Consider the following 14,567-nt stretch of genomic DNA (forward strand, 5'->3'; position numbering starts at 1 on the left):
CCTTGGCTGAGAGACGAGCACTGACACATAGGGGGGATCCTGAAAATGAAAGCGATACTTGCTCAGTCAGGCCTAACCCCAGAGACGGTAGCCCGCCAGGTTCCTCGGTCCATGGGATTTCCCAGGCGAGAATTCTGGAAGGGGGTAGCCATTCCCTTCTCCAGGGGGTCTTCTCAATCCAAGGATGGAACCCACATCTCTCACATTGCAGGCAGATTCTTTACCATCCGAGCCACCAGCAAAGCCTCAGAGAGGATCCTGAAACACACCAAATACGGACTCAGAATCAGGCAAATCAAAATGATTGGCCAGAGAAAACCTGGAAAAAATGCCATAAAAGTAATTCAAACTACCACAAGGATGCAACTTAGCAACTCTGAGTACTGTACTCTTGTTTTCCTCCTAATGAACACCTCACTTGTTTAACTACTTTCTGTCTTTGTGGGAATTCTTTTCTGCACAGCCAAAGGGCCAGGGCCTGGTCACTGGCCACTGGCTGACTTAGTGGCCAGGATCTGGTGCTCTCACAACAGGAACCTGGCCTCAGTCTCTGCTCTGGGAACCCAAGCTCCACTCCAAGCCACTGCAGGCCGAGACCACCTGAGATCACTGTGGCTTCTGCACAACCTTGACCTGAGCCTCAGTTTCCTTTCCTATAGAATACATGTGATGAGAATTCACAGGATTGCTAGAGGAATGCGGTCCATTTACACGTTTATGGACTCCAAAATCACTGCAGATGGTGATTGCGGCCATGAAATTAAAAGACGCTTACTCCTTGGAAGGAAAGTTATGACCAACCTAGACAGCATATTAAAAAGCAGAGACATTACTTTGCCGACAAAGGTCCGTCTAGTCAAGGCTATGGTTTTTCCAGTGCCCATGTATGGATGTGAGAGTTGGACTGTGAAGAAAGCTGAGCACCGAAGAATTGATGCTTTTGAACTGTGGTATTGGAGAAGACTCTTGAGAGTCCCTTGGACTGCAAGGAGATCCAACCAGTCCATCCTAAAGGAGATCAGTCCTGGGTGTTCTTTGGAAGGACTGATGTTGAGGCTGAAACTCCAATACTTTGGCCACCTGATGCAAAAAACTGACTCACTGGAAAAGACTCTGATGCTGGGAAAGATTGAGGGCAGGAGGAGAAGGGGATGACAGAGGATGAGATGGTTGGATGGCATCATCGACTTGATGCACGTGGGTTTGGGTAGACTCCGGGAGTCTGTGATGGACAGGGAGGCCTGGTGTGCTGCGGTTCATGGGGTCGCAGAGTCGGACATGACTGAGTGACTGAACTGCACTGAACTGAACACATTCATTATATCATTCTGAACCAAGTACTGGGTTCAGAATCATTCTCAGTCCCTGGGGCTGGGCACACGGCAGAGGACTGACTCTCCTGGCTTTTAAACTCTAGTGGGGACCGCAGGCAATAAGCAGAAACGGGAAGATAAACCAGAACAATTTCACAGAGTGAGAAGCACTACAATTGACATAGAACAGGACGCGAAGCCTGGAGTGGGATTCCCCAGGCACTTAAACAGTACCTGGCACACCATAGATGTTCAGAACTATTTTTTCTCTGACTGGACATGCTGGGTGGATGGGGAAGACTCACAGATGCCACCCTAGGGTGGTGGCGGGGAGGGCGGGGGGGAGGAGGGGTGGGCGAGGTGGGGCACCGGCAGGGAGAGCCAGGGTTGCAGCACCAGGCAGTTCAGTTCAGTCGCTCAGTCATGTCCAACTCTTTGCGACCCCATGGACTGCAGCACACCAGGCCTCCCTGTCCATCACCAACTCCCGGAGCTTGCTCAAACTCATGTCCATCGAGTCGGTGATGCCATCCAACCATCTCATTCTCTGTCGTCCCCTTCTCCTCCCGCCTGCAGTCTTTGCAGCGCCAGGCAGGGGAAACCTCAAAGGCAAAGAAACGGAAGGGAAACTTGACGGCATGGATAGATCTCAACGCTCTGTGAACTTCACGGGGCTGTCTACCCAGGCGGGAAGGCTGTGTCTGTGGCCTGCTCTTTGATTTCACATCATTTGCTTTTGACGATTTCCCCCGGATGGTCGCGCGGCTCTCGGCGTTGGGGGACCGAGTCCGGCGAGCACTTTCCGCAGAGCCGAACCCGCGAGGGCGCCGCGCGGCGTCCCCGAGGGCGCACGGGCCCACGGAGCGAGTTTCGCGCGGGGCTGCCGGGCCCCTGCCTGAGCCGGGCACCCCGGGACACGCTCCGGGGCCCGGAGCCCGGAAGCACCGGGAGCGCGCGGGGCGGGGCGCTGGGCGGCGGGGCGGGGCCGGAGCAGCCCGGCGCCCTGGCCTCCGGCGCGCCGCCACCGTCAGGTAAGGGGCGCGCGCCCCGCCGCGGGAGCCCCCGCCCCGCGCCGCCCGGCCCGCGGGCCCGTTGCCCCCTCCCCCGACCCCGGGTGCCAAGTGCGCGGCGGCGGCCCGGCGCCGACCGGCCCGGAGTCGAGGCCGCCGGGCGGCTTCTTGCTTTCCGTCCGAGCCGGAAGTGCGCTTAGAGCCACACGCCCTGGCCGCAGATGGGGAAACTGAGGCCGGGCCTCCCCTGGTAAATGAGGACTCTGGTCCGGGCCAGGGAGGGGACGGTGCTTGCCCAACCCAAGGTTACCCGGGGTCGCCGGGCTTCCCCGTGGCTCACGGGGCCCCTCGGGCGCTCCTCACCCCGCCTTCTTTGGCCCCTGTAGCCCTCTGAGCTCTCAGGAGACACTTAAACTGGGAGGGAGGAGAAGGTGTTGGGAATAACCTCTGGAGAAAAGGCCCCAGGGTCACAGGGAGCCCAGGTGGCCGCCTCCTGACTCCTATTGTTAGAGGAAGGATGAATTTCTGCTACCGATTTACTAACTTTGGGGGGGGATTTTACACCTGGGTAAGCTGAGGCTCAGAGAGAGGAGGGAACTTCCCCAAGACCACTCGGCTGGGAAGGAGGTCAGAATAAGAACCTGGATTCTCCGACTCCAGAGCCTGACCCAGCACCTGGCACAGAGGAGGGCTACACACACACACACACACACACCCCCACACACACACACACCCCAACACCCCCCCCCCACACACACACACACACACCCCCTCCAGTCTCCTCTCTGCCCTGCTCAGGGTGGCGCAGGAAGGCAGGACCACAGCGCGGCTAGATTCCAGGCCTTGGTCTGGACACCACTGCCTAACGCGGCGTAGGAGTCAACAGTGAGTTCTCTGTTCACTAACTCAGCGTTCATTTCAGGGCAGAAACATGAAGCCCTTTAAGCTTTGGGGGCGTCTACCAAATACTTATTGAACGCCTACTGTGTGCGGTTTAGGCACTGAGAATACAGCAGTCATCGAGACAAGAGCTGCGGGGGGTGGGGGGGGGACGGGGGAGCGGGGCGGGGGGGGGGGGGCGGGTGAGCAGTAGCTGGGTGGGGTACATTGCAATTGCAGAGAGTGGAGTAAACCCTGCCCTTCAGCCTGAGCGGGAGGAGGGATGAGGAGGAGCACTGGAATCTTCTCCCCCTGAAGTCCGAGAAGAGGGCAGGAAGGGATGAAAGCTCGCAGCTCCAAGTCCTACCGGGCCTTGTTTGGGATGCTTTGCCAGCCTGAGCTCCCCCAACCCCACCCCCAGGGATTTGGGGAGGAGGGGCCGGGTGGGTAGAGGGCATCCCTGAACTGACCTCAGAGTCTGGAAAGCTAGCTGTGTGATCTCGGGTGCGTCATTCTACCTCTCTTGGCCTCTTTTCTCGTCATAAGGTGGGAGTCACGATACTTCACAGCGTTGGTGGTGCTGTGCTGAAAGGCTTCGGAAATCGGAAGCAGGGTCCAGGCTGTGCTCACATCAGAGGCCTTGCCGACTCAGGCGTGAACCAGGGTGTAGTGTTTATTTATAGTGTTTATTTAGAGGCTCTAGTGACCCTGTCAGAGAAGGCAATGGCACCCCACTCCAGTACTCTTGCCTGGAGAATCCCAGGGACAGGGGAGCCTGGTGGGCTGCCGTCTATGGGGTCACACAGAGTCAGACACGACTGAAGCGACTTAGCAGCAGCAGCAGCAGTGACCCTGTGGATAACCCGTGAGTGCTCTCCGTAAAGAAATATAAGAGGCAGAGGGAGGCTGAAGGCTGGGAGCCTGAGCTTCCCTGCTCTGCTGTCTCAGAAAATAGAGCGTGTGTCGCGGTCCGCGTTTCAGCTCTCAGAACCCTTGCGGTCACATGTACTGCATCACACAGAGGTGGCTCAGGCCGTCAGTCCACAGCTCCCGGAGTCATCCTGAACAAGCTAAGTGACCTGTCTGTGCCTCGGTTGCCTCACCTGTAAAATACCTGTCCCCAGGGTTGTCACGGGGATGAAAGAGGCCAAAGCCACAAAGGGCCCTGTGTAGAGCTGCCACTCTGGGAGCCTTTCCAAGGCCTGGGAGTGGTTGGATGGCACAGTTGGCTGCCTTGGTTGCCGTGGCCGAGCATGTACCAGAATGGCACCGTTTAGACACTGGGGTACAGCGGTCAACAAGACGCATGCTGCCCTGGTTGGGGTGGTGGGGAGGGAGCTTCATTAACGTCACAGCCTGGAGAGTTTCTCATGAGCCTGAGATCATCTTTCCCTGCACTAGTACCACAAGGCTGCAAGTGGCTGGATCAGCCTCCCGGGCCCTCACGTGGGACCTGAGAAATGTCATAAGGTGGTTTATCCTCACTCTGTCCTTTATGACCTGATGGTTTTGTGACCATTGCTGTACATTTTAAACTGCGGCAGCAGATGAAATGGGGGAAGGGGGCCCTCGCTGCCTTGAATATGTTACAACGAGCAGAAGGGGGCTAGAAAGGGTATCGAACCCACTTGCCACTTTCCACCCTCCTCTTGACGGCCAGACCCATCCGATTGTACCACCCTCTGCTCAAAACCCTTCTGTGGCTTCCTACTTTCTTAGGGTAAAGAACAAAAACCTCAGCATGGCCCTTAAAGTCCTGCTACCCGGGCCCCACCTACACCTGGCCTCCTCCTCCAGCTGTGTCTCAGACCACTTTATCAGTAGCCCTTTGTGCTGAAGCACGCTGCTGCCTGCTGCCTCAGGGCCTTTGCACGGGCTCTTCTAGACTGCTTCTCCTCCCTCAGCTCCCTTTTTCCAGGGTAACAACTCATCTGTCAGATCTGATCCCAACCTCGACTGGCATTCCAAGTTCCCCAGGCCACAGGACTTCCCCAGGTATGTGGGAGGTTTATGTCAAAGTGTAATTATACTTGTGTATAATTGTGTAAGATATCACTGGGATTAATCTCAGCTTCCACCCGGTCACACACCCCCACCTCCAACTGTAACCCTCACAATTTCTGGGACTGCTCGGAGTTTGCTCTGAGATGCTCAGTAATGAAATCTCTTTGGGAGCAGCTCTTGAGTGCACCTGTGGACTTGCTTTATCTAAAATTCTATTGTCCTTCATCAAAAAAGAAAAATTGCACACGTCACTTCTTAGCTGTGAGGGTAGGTGTTCATTCCTTCTTTCACCTGCTCTGCCAGGCACTGTTCTAGGAGACATCAGGGAACGTGACACAGTAGCCACTGCCCTCATGGAGCTTTCTCTAATGAGGGAGACAGACCACAGATAGACAAACCTATCCTCACTGCCAGGTGGTGGCACACTGGATTACGAAAAGCCACACCGGGCAGTGGTGGCACCCGATCTCTTACACCTGCGTAAGGAGGTGCTCTGCTGAGGAGGTGGGAAAGCACAGGTGTCCTGGGCATCACCCACTGCCCCCCGCCCATCCTGCTTGGGGAGACAGGCACGTAGGCAACCAGCCTTCATGCCCGAGAGGAGGTGAGGCCCTCCAGAGAAAGCATATGCAGCGCTTCAGAGGTGGCAGGCTGGACAAATCCAAGAAGCCTCACGGCCGCCCCTGAGGCCCCTTAGTAAAACGGAGCTGGATTGGGGTCTCAAGTCACGTGCACCTGGGGAGGTGGGTATCCTGGTCCTGCCATTTGCCACCGGTGTGGCCCTCCCCTCTATGAGCCTCAGTTTTCTCGTCTGTAAGATGGGGACAGTGTTAGTCTCTTCCTCGCAAGGTAGTGGTGAGGCTGAGCTGGGATCAGGAGAGTAAGTCTGCCGGAGCTCTTCACTGACTTTTCATTTTAATTTATGCTTGCACCGGGTCTTCATCACCGCCAGCGGGCTCTCCCCGGTTGCAGCGCACAGGGGCTGCTCCCCAGTTGTGTGTGGGCTTCTCGTTGCGGTGGCTTCTCTGGTTGCGGAGCACGGGCTCCAAGTGCACAGGCTTCAGTACTTGTGTGCGGGCTCAATAGCTGTGGCACACAGGCTCAGTTGCTCCTCAGCGTGTGGGGTCTTCCTGGACAAGGGTCAAACCTGTGTCTCCTGCGTTGGCAGGTGGACTCCCAACCACCAGACCACCAGGGAAGTCCCTGATTTTATTTGTAAGCTGTGGTTTTGAGGAAGGGGGCTCCTCTGGTAGCTCAGATGCTAAAGAATCTGCCTGCAATGCTGGAGACCCGGGTTTGACCCCTGGGTGGGGAATATCCCCTGGAAGAGGGCATGGCAACCCACTCCTGTATTCCTGCCTGAAGAATTCCGTGGACAGGGGAGCCTGGTAGGCTACAGTCCATGGGGTCACAAAGAGTCAGACACGAGTGAGCGACTAAGGTTTTCACTTTGACTTTGAAGAAGGGCATTATTTGGAGATGAGGATCCGCGCCAAGAAAAAAAAAACAGCTTGAGCTTCGTCCTGAGGTGGGAAACCCAGCATAGGCTGAAAGGAGCAGCGGCTCAGCTTGGGGGAAAGCTGGCTAGAAGGGGAGTGGGGAAAATAAAGTTGAAAAGTGGGGTCGTTACTGAACCAAACTTGCGTCTGTTCACTCGCACAGACCAATCTACTGTCAATCTGCTGAGACCTGTTGTGGTGAAGGAAGAAGTGCAGTATTTATTCTGCAGGGGCAGATCAGGAGGTCAGGGCTGCTGCTGCCGCTGCTAAGTCGCTTCAGTCGTGTCCGACTCTGTGCGACCCCATGGACGGCAGCCCACCAGGCTCCCCCATCCCTGGGATTCTCCAGGCAAGAACACTGGAGTGGGTTGCCATTTAAAAAAACCCAAACTCCCTGATGGGTTTCAGGGAAGCGTTTGTTTTTGTTTCGATGCATAGTTGATCGACAGTGGTGTTAGTTGCTGGTGTATAGCAAGGTGATTCAGCCATGCGTATATATACATAATTCTTTTTCACATGCCTTTCCATTATGGCTTGCTGCAGGATATTGAATGTAGTTCCCTGTTTTATACAGTCGGACCTTGTTTATCTACATCTGGGAGTCTTTCTGTTTCACAGAGAATTTCACTTGTGTCATATTTCAGATTCTACATACAAGTGATGTCAGATAGTATTTGTCTTTCTCCGGCTGACTGGCTTCACCTCGTATGGCAGTCTCTAGGCCTTCCATGTTGCTGTGAATGGCATTATTTCATTCTTTTTTATGGCTCAGTAGCATTCCATTGTGTATATTTAACGCAGCTTCTTTATCGATTCATCTGTTGTGGGGCATTTAGGTTGCTTCCTTGTCTAGGCTATTGTAAACAGTGCTGATATAGCATTGGGATGCATGTATCTTTTGAAATCATAGCTTATTCTGGATACACACCTGTGAATGAGATTGCTGGATCATATGGCAACTCTATTTGTGGCTTTAAGGAACCTCCATACGGTTTTCCATAATGGCCGCGTCGGTTTACAGGGAAGCGTTTTCTTTTTCAGGGAAGCAGTTTTAAAGACCAGCTGATGGGGGGGTGGGGAGTCACAGGGTGCGTGATCAGCTTGTGCACAAGTCTCTGACTGGTTGATGGTGAGGTAACAGGGTGGTATCACAGGAGTTAGCATTAGCAATCCTCAGGCTCCAGGAGGTCTGGGGGCTGTGTTCTCGTGGTCATGGAGTAATTGCATCCTTCCATTTGATAGTGGTTTTATCATCTGTAAAACAACTCAGGGACTGTGTATCAGACACTGCTATCTAAGAACTTCAGGGAAGAACTAAAGATTCTTTGACTGCCATATGACTATTTAAATTGTTACCGGTTCTCCTGGCCAAACTGCTGCTTTTGTCATGACGCAGTCCTTTCAATCATTAATTCTTGGCTCCGGGGAGGCCTGGAAGACTATAGCTTTTCCATAAACAATTGGCAGGCAGAGGACATGGGGGAGAGGGTCTGTCACATAAAGGCCCCCTAGGTCCTGCTCGGTTCAAGATGGAGCTAGTGAGATTCTAATTTGGCAGTTTTCAGATTGTGTTTGAAGTCTTTTGGGCCACCTCGGTGTATAAAGTAGACCAAAGAGGAGCAGTGTAGGCCCTCCTTGAGCTAAGACCCAGGTGCTCATTGAAATCCCACATCACTTATGCAGTGGCCTTTCCATTTATTTGTCAGGGCCTCTTTCTCCATCCATGAAACAGAGATAATAGCACCGACCTTATAGAATCGTTGGGAGGAAATGAGATGGAAAAGAGTGGCATATGGCTAATATTTACGAAGTACTAATATTTATAATTTTTTAATTTAAAAAATTAATTGTGATGGAATACACAGAACATAAAATTCACCATCCTAACCATTTTTAGCTGTGCAGTTCAGTACCATTACGTATAATCACGTTCTTCTGCAATCAATCTCCAGACCATTTCAATTTGCTAATCTGAAACTCTGTACCCACTAAACAACAACTTCCCCACCCCCTCCCCAACCCCTGGCGACCCCTACTTTACATTCTATCTCTACGATGTTGGTTACTCTAAATAGCTCATATAAATGGAGCTATACAGTGTTTGTCTTTCTGGGACTAGTCGATTTCATTCAGCATAATGTCCTTGCAAGGGTTATCCATGTTGCAGCGTGTTAGAACTTCCTTCTTTTAAGGCTGAAAAATGTTCCATTGTATGTATATAACACATTTTGTTTATCCTTTCATCCACCAATGGCCACTTGGCTTGCCTCCCCCTTTTTTTGTTGTTGTTCAGTCACTGAGTCATGTCTGACTCTTCGAGACCGCATGGACTGTATCATGCCAGGTACCTCTGTCCTTCAGTATCTCCAGGAGTTTGCTCAAATTCTTGTCCATTGAGTCGGTGATGCCATCCAACCATCTCACCCTCCGTTGCCCCCTTCTCCTCCTGCCTTTAATCTTTCCCAGCATCAGGGTCTTCTCCAGTGAGTTAGCTCTTTGCATCAGGTGGCCAGAGTATTGGAATTTAAGCTTCAGCATCAGTCCTTCCAATGAATATTCAGGGTTGATTTCTTTAGGATTGGCTGGTCTGATCTCCTTGCAGTCCAAGAGACTCTCAAGAGTCTTCTCCAGCAGCACAGTTTGAAAGCAGCAATTCTTTGTGCTCAGCCTTCTTTATGGTCCAACTGTCAACATCCATGAGTGGGAAAACCACGGCTCTGACTATACTGATTCTTGTCAGCAAAGTGATGTCTCTGCTTTCTAATACATTGTCTAGGTTTGTCAAAGCTTTCTTTCCAAGGAACAGGAGTCTTTTAATATCATGGCTGCAATCGCCGTCCACAGTGATTCTGGGGCTCAGGAAAATAAAATCTGTCACTGCTTCCACTTTTTCCCCTTCTATTTATGATGAAATAATGGGACCAGATGCTGTGATCTTAGGTTTTTTAATCTTTAGTTTCAAACCAGCTTTTTCACTCTCCTCTGTAGTTCCTCTAAAGCCTCTTTAGTTCTTCTTTGCTTTCTGCCATTAGAGTGGTATCATCTGCATATCTAAGGTTGCTCTTTCTCCTGGCAGTCTTGATTCCATCCAGCTTGTGCTTCATCCAGGCTGGCATTTTGCCGGATGTACTCTGCTCCACCTTTTAGCTGTTGTGAAAAATGCTGCTGTGAATATGGGTGTGCAAATACCTTTTTGAGACTGTGCTTTTGGTGCTTTTGGGTATGTAAGCAGAAGTGGCATTGTTAGATCATTGACTGTTACAATTTGAAGGTGGGCATGGATGGCTGCCTCCGTGTCTTCTCTTGCCCGTCAGAGTAGGAGAGGTCCCTGGGACCCTGTGGACCAATTTGAAAACCAGTCAGTCAAATGAACCATTGCAGACTTTGCCATTTCTCCCCCTTCCTTGCCAGGCAGATTTGCCGCTTAAATTATACTTTAGTTATCCCTAGTGGAAACCGCCTTCATTCAGCAAATGTTTATCGGTTCCTACTATGTTCCGTGTGGGCAGAAGGAGATAGACAGTAAGCAGTAAACATAAACAAGGAAAGGCTATAGTGTGTCAGAGTGAAGCCTGCTTTGGCCCAGGCGGAGGAGCCAGTTGACAGGGATTGGGAGGAGAGGCTGGGGGTGCCATGGTTTCCCTGAGCTGTGAGATTTAAGCAAAGACCAGAAGGAGAGAAGGGAGTTGACCATGTGGTTACCTAGGGGAAGAGCATTTCCGGCAAAGGGAACAGCCCGTGCAAAGGCGGGAGCACGCCTGGTGGGACCCTCTGGCAGCCAAAAGGAGGGCGTGTCTGGAGCCAAATGAGTGGAGGACCCGGCCGGAGAAGGGCAGGGTGCACGTGGCCCGGCGGCCACTGTGAGGAGGCTCTGGGTGAGAAGGCAGTGGCTGGAGGTTTGGAGCAGGGAAGGGACGTGATCTGACTCTCGTTTGAGTGGAGCTTTCTAGATGCTGTGGGGTGGATAGCTAGGGGTAAGGGCGGAAAGAGGTGGGAGAGGAGGCTCCTGCCAGAGAGATGATGGCAGCTTGTACTCTGCTGGGAGTCAGGGAAGAAGGGCGTGATGATAAATGAGGACAAAACACCCGAGAACCTGGGCGTCCACCCTGGAGCACACTGTTGCCTTCCCGCCCTGCCCCAGCACCCCGCCCCTCCTCCAGGCTCCCGAAGCCAGGGTGGGCTGGGAGCTTGCCCTCCATGCCAACTCCCTCTTTTTCTTTCCAGTCTGTGCTGGGATTGTCCAAAACCCTCTGGGTTCTTCTGTGTTGAAACTGCTGCCGAGACACCTCCTGAGATGGTGCAGTTACCGCCGACCTCCAGCTTAACTTCCCCATAGAGGTATAAAATGAGTGGGTTTGTCTCCTAAAATGCTGAGAGTGAGGAGTAAGCTGGGCCTGCCTAGGAGCCCCGCTTCTAGGACCATGTCAGGATTGTCTTGGGGGGGGTGTGTGTGTGTGTGTGTGTGTGTGTGTGTGTCCGCGTTAAACTACAGTCTTCAGAATTTCTGGCTTAACAGCAGTGCTGTAGCTCTGTTTATTACAAAAAGATTTCTTTGGCCCAATGTTTTTCCTTCTCCTTGGGTCGTCAGCCTTCCTCTGACACTGTAGTTATCTCTGTAGTAATGGTTGTTTTTAAAACAGATGTATATATTATTCATTTATTTTTAATTTGGCTGCATGGGGTTTTAGTTGCAGCATGCAGGATCTTTTGTTGCAGCATGCAAATTCTTAGCTGTGGCATAGAACATTGGCTCTTAGTTCCCCAGTCCAGGATGGAACCTGGCCCCCCTGCATTGGAAGTATGGAGTTTCAGCCACTGGACCACCGGGGAAACCCTACTGATGGTTATTTCACTGAAGTACTGCAGACTCATTTAAAAATTCACCCGTGGCCACTTAACTCTGAAAAAGAGGAAGAGAGAGAGAAAAAGAACATCACACCCCAGATGCACCGGGCTCCCCTACCCCGCAATCCCCTCGCCAACACACACACACACACACACACACATACATCAAAATTTTAAAAAAAAAAAAAAAGGCCACAGTTGGCTCGCTTTTAAGAAAAACAAAAGAAGTTCATTCTTGCATGACATCTTTTAAAGACTAGGTCCTGCAGAACTTCCCCACCCAGGGATTGAACTTGCGCCCCCAGCTGTGGAAGTGCAGTCCTAACCAGTGGACCACCAGGAAGTCGAAAGGCCTTGGAGTTTTAATGATGATTTAAAGGACTTTCAGGGCTTCCCTGGTGGCTCAGTGGTAAGGAATCCACCCGCCAGTGCCCGAGATTCAGGTTTGATCCCTGGGTCAGAAAGATCCCCTGGAGAAGGAAATGGCAACCCACTCCAGTATTCTTCCCTGGAGAATCCCATGGACAGAGGAGCCTGGCGGGTTACAGTCCGTGGGGTCGCAAAGAGTCAGACACGACTTAGCGACTAAATGACAACAACAGAGGACTTTCAGGGATGATGTTGACCACATCTGATTTTCTCCTCGGTGCTGACTTTGGGATTTTTGCCGCTACAAGAAGGAATCCCACTGCATTGTTTATGGCATCCATCAAGAAATGTGGGTCGAGCACCTCCGTGGCTGCCTGTAGAACCCAGGACAGATGTTTGGGAATGACCAACTCCCCCTACTACTGACAAAAATAACCCAGCCTGTGTTTTCTTTGGTGACTGATAATATGACCTGTAAGACAAAAGTCATGTTCCCGTTCCAGACTGGCCGCCTGCATCCCGCCTCTGGGCCATGAGTCCAGCCGTGGATCGGTATCCCCCCAGGCACCTCCCGTGTGCGTGTCGTTTCCCTGAGCGGCGGGGCTCTCCTGGGGCAGAGGTGGACCTTTCTCAGCGTTCCTTGGGATCTTCGTGTCACCTGGGCAGGGACAAGATTCCCAGGGAGTAGGGACTACTCCCCGCATCAGTGATGTGCTGGACGGCCCTGTGCACGTGAGGTGGCCCCGGGCACAGAGGCACCTCCAGCCCTGACCAGCAGGGTCTTTTTCTCACCGCAGGAATCCAGCACCCTTTCGCCGTCTCTCTCAGAATCAGTCCAGCTTCTCAGACATACTTGAGACTCTCGGTTCAGCTTTGGACTGGATCCTGATCCCTATCCAGACCAAGGAGTGGAGGCCACTGAGGGCCAGTGTACACGGTCCAGGTGGCGCCCCCCGCCTCCAACCTCAGCCGCCACCACACTCCCGCGATTGAAAGAGTTTAGGGCCCACCCCATCCAACGGGCCAGTCTGTGGAGTTGGAACCCTGGGCTCCTCCATTCTACCATCACGGATGGCTGAGAGTTGCCCTTGTCCATCTTGTTGATTACAAGACCTGCTGGTCAAAGGAATGCGGCTTAATCGTGACTTCACCCACACTGGCTCAGCTGGGCCACATGAGGCCAGGGCTTTGTGAGATAAAGCACTCCCCTTCTAGTGATCAAAAACACAACAAATTTTAATTTAAAAGATTTTTTTTTAATTATTAAAGCTCTAATAAAGACTTCCCTGATGGCCCAGTGGTAAAGAATCTACCTTGGATGCAAAGGACTTGGATTCAGTCCCCGGTCAGGACGACCTAGCATCCCACAAGCCACAGGGTGAGTAGGCGCACCTGCCACAGCCCATGTGCTCTGGCACCTCTGCCCCACAAGCAGAGAGTCCACACGCCACAGCGGAAGATCCTGTGTGCCGCGGCTAAGACCTGACTCAGCCAGATAAATGGGTAAATGTTCTTTTAAAAAAGCTCTAATAAGCTTGCGACAGAAAAATGTTAGAAATCCAGAAAAAAAAGAATAAAAACCGATTACTTCTAGGCCCACAGCCCTGCCACCGAATGAAAAGGATCATTAACTTTTTTTTAAAACTGGAGGATAGTTGCTTTACAATGCTATGTTGGCTTCTGCCATACAACAACTCGAATCAGCCGTAAGTATGTGTGTGTGTATATATATCCCCTCCCTCTCAAGCCTCCCTCCCACCCCTCTAGGTCATCAGAGAGGGCCAGGCTGGGCTCCCTGTGTTACATAGCAGCTTCCCATTGGCTGTCTGTTTCACATATGGTAGTGTGTATGTTGGTAAAGAAGCAAGGTCTGATGCTGTAAAAAGCAATATTGCACAGGAACCTGGAATATCAGGTCCATGAATCAAGGCAAATTGGAAGTGGTCAAACAGGAGGTGGCAAGAGTGAACGTTGACATTCTAGGAGTCAGCGAACTAAGATGGACTGGAATGGGTGAATTTAACTCAGATGACCATTATATCTTCTACTGTGGGCAGGAATCCCTTAGAAGAAATGGAGTAGCCATCATGGTCAACAAAAGCGTCCGAAATGCAATACTTGGATGCAATCTCAAAAATGACAGAATGATCTCTGTTCATTTCCAAGGCAAACCATTCAGCATTACGGTGATCCAGGCCTATGCCCCAACCAGTAACACTGAAGAAGCTGAAGTTGAACGGTTCTATGTAGATCTACAAGACCTTTTAGAACTAACACCCAAAAAAGATGTCCTTTTCATTATAGGGGACTGGAATGCAAAAATAGGAAGTCCAGAAACACCTGGAGTAACAGGCAAATTTGGCCTTGGAGTATGGAATGAAGAAGGGCAAAGGCTAATAGAGTTTTGCCAAGAGAACGCACTGGTCATAGCAAACACCCTCTTCCAACAACACAAGAGAAGACTCTACACATGGACATCACCAGATGGTCAACACCAAAATCAGATTGATTATATTCTTTGCAGCCAAAGATGGAGACGCTCTATACAGTCAGCAAAAACAAGACCAGGAGCTGACTGTGGCTCAGATCATGAACTCCTTATTGCCAAACTCAGACTTAAATTGAAGAAAGTAGGGAAAACCACTAGA

General features: G+C 51.6%; 1 protein-coding gene across 9 annotated transcripts in view; it reads left to right on the forward strand.

The window, feature by feature from the left end:
- The first annotated feature begins 2,278 nt into the window (after positions 1 to 2,278).
- The window catches only part of TMCO4 (transmembrane and coiled-coil domains 4), a 105,355-nt gene continuing 93,066 nt past the window's right edge, over positions 2,279 to 14,567 (forward strand). For 5 of the 9 annotated variants that reach the window (XM_027521886.1, XM_027521829.1, XM_027521893.1 and 2 more), the window contains exons 1-2: positions 2,279 to 2,344; positions 10,930 to 11,043. The gene's annotated coding sequence lies outside the window, so the exon portion shown is untranslated. Of the gene's footprint in view, positions 2,345 to 2,498; positions 2,574 to 3,117; positions 3,209 to 5,106; positions 5,198 to 10,929; positions 11,044 to 14,567 lie in introns of those variants that run through there. The other 4 variants (XM_027521836.1, XM_027521854.1, XM_027521844.1 and 1 more) reach the window with 4 other exon arrangements.

The sequence above is a fragment of the Bos indicus x Bos taurus genome, chromosome 2, assembly GCF_003369695.1.
Source record: "Bos indicus x Bos taurus breed Angus x Brahman F1 hybrid chromosome 2, Bos_hybrid_MaternalHap_v2.0, whole genome shotgun sequence".
Taxonomy (NCBI): domain Eukaryota; kingdom Metazoa; phylum Chordata; class Mammalia; order Artiodactyla; family Bovidae; genus Bos; species Bos indicus x Bos taurus.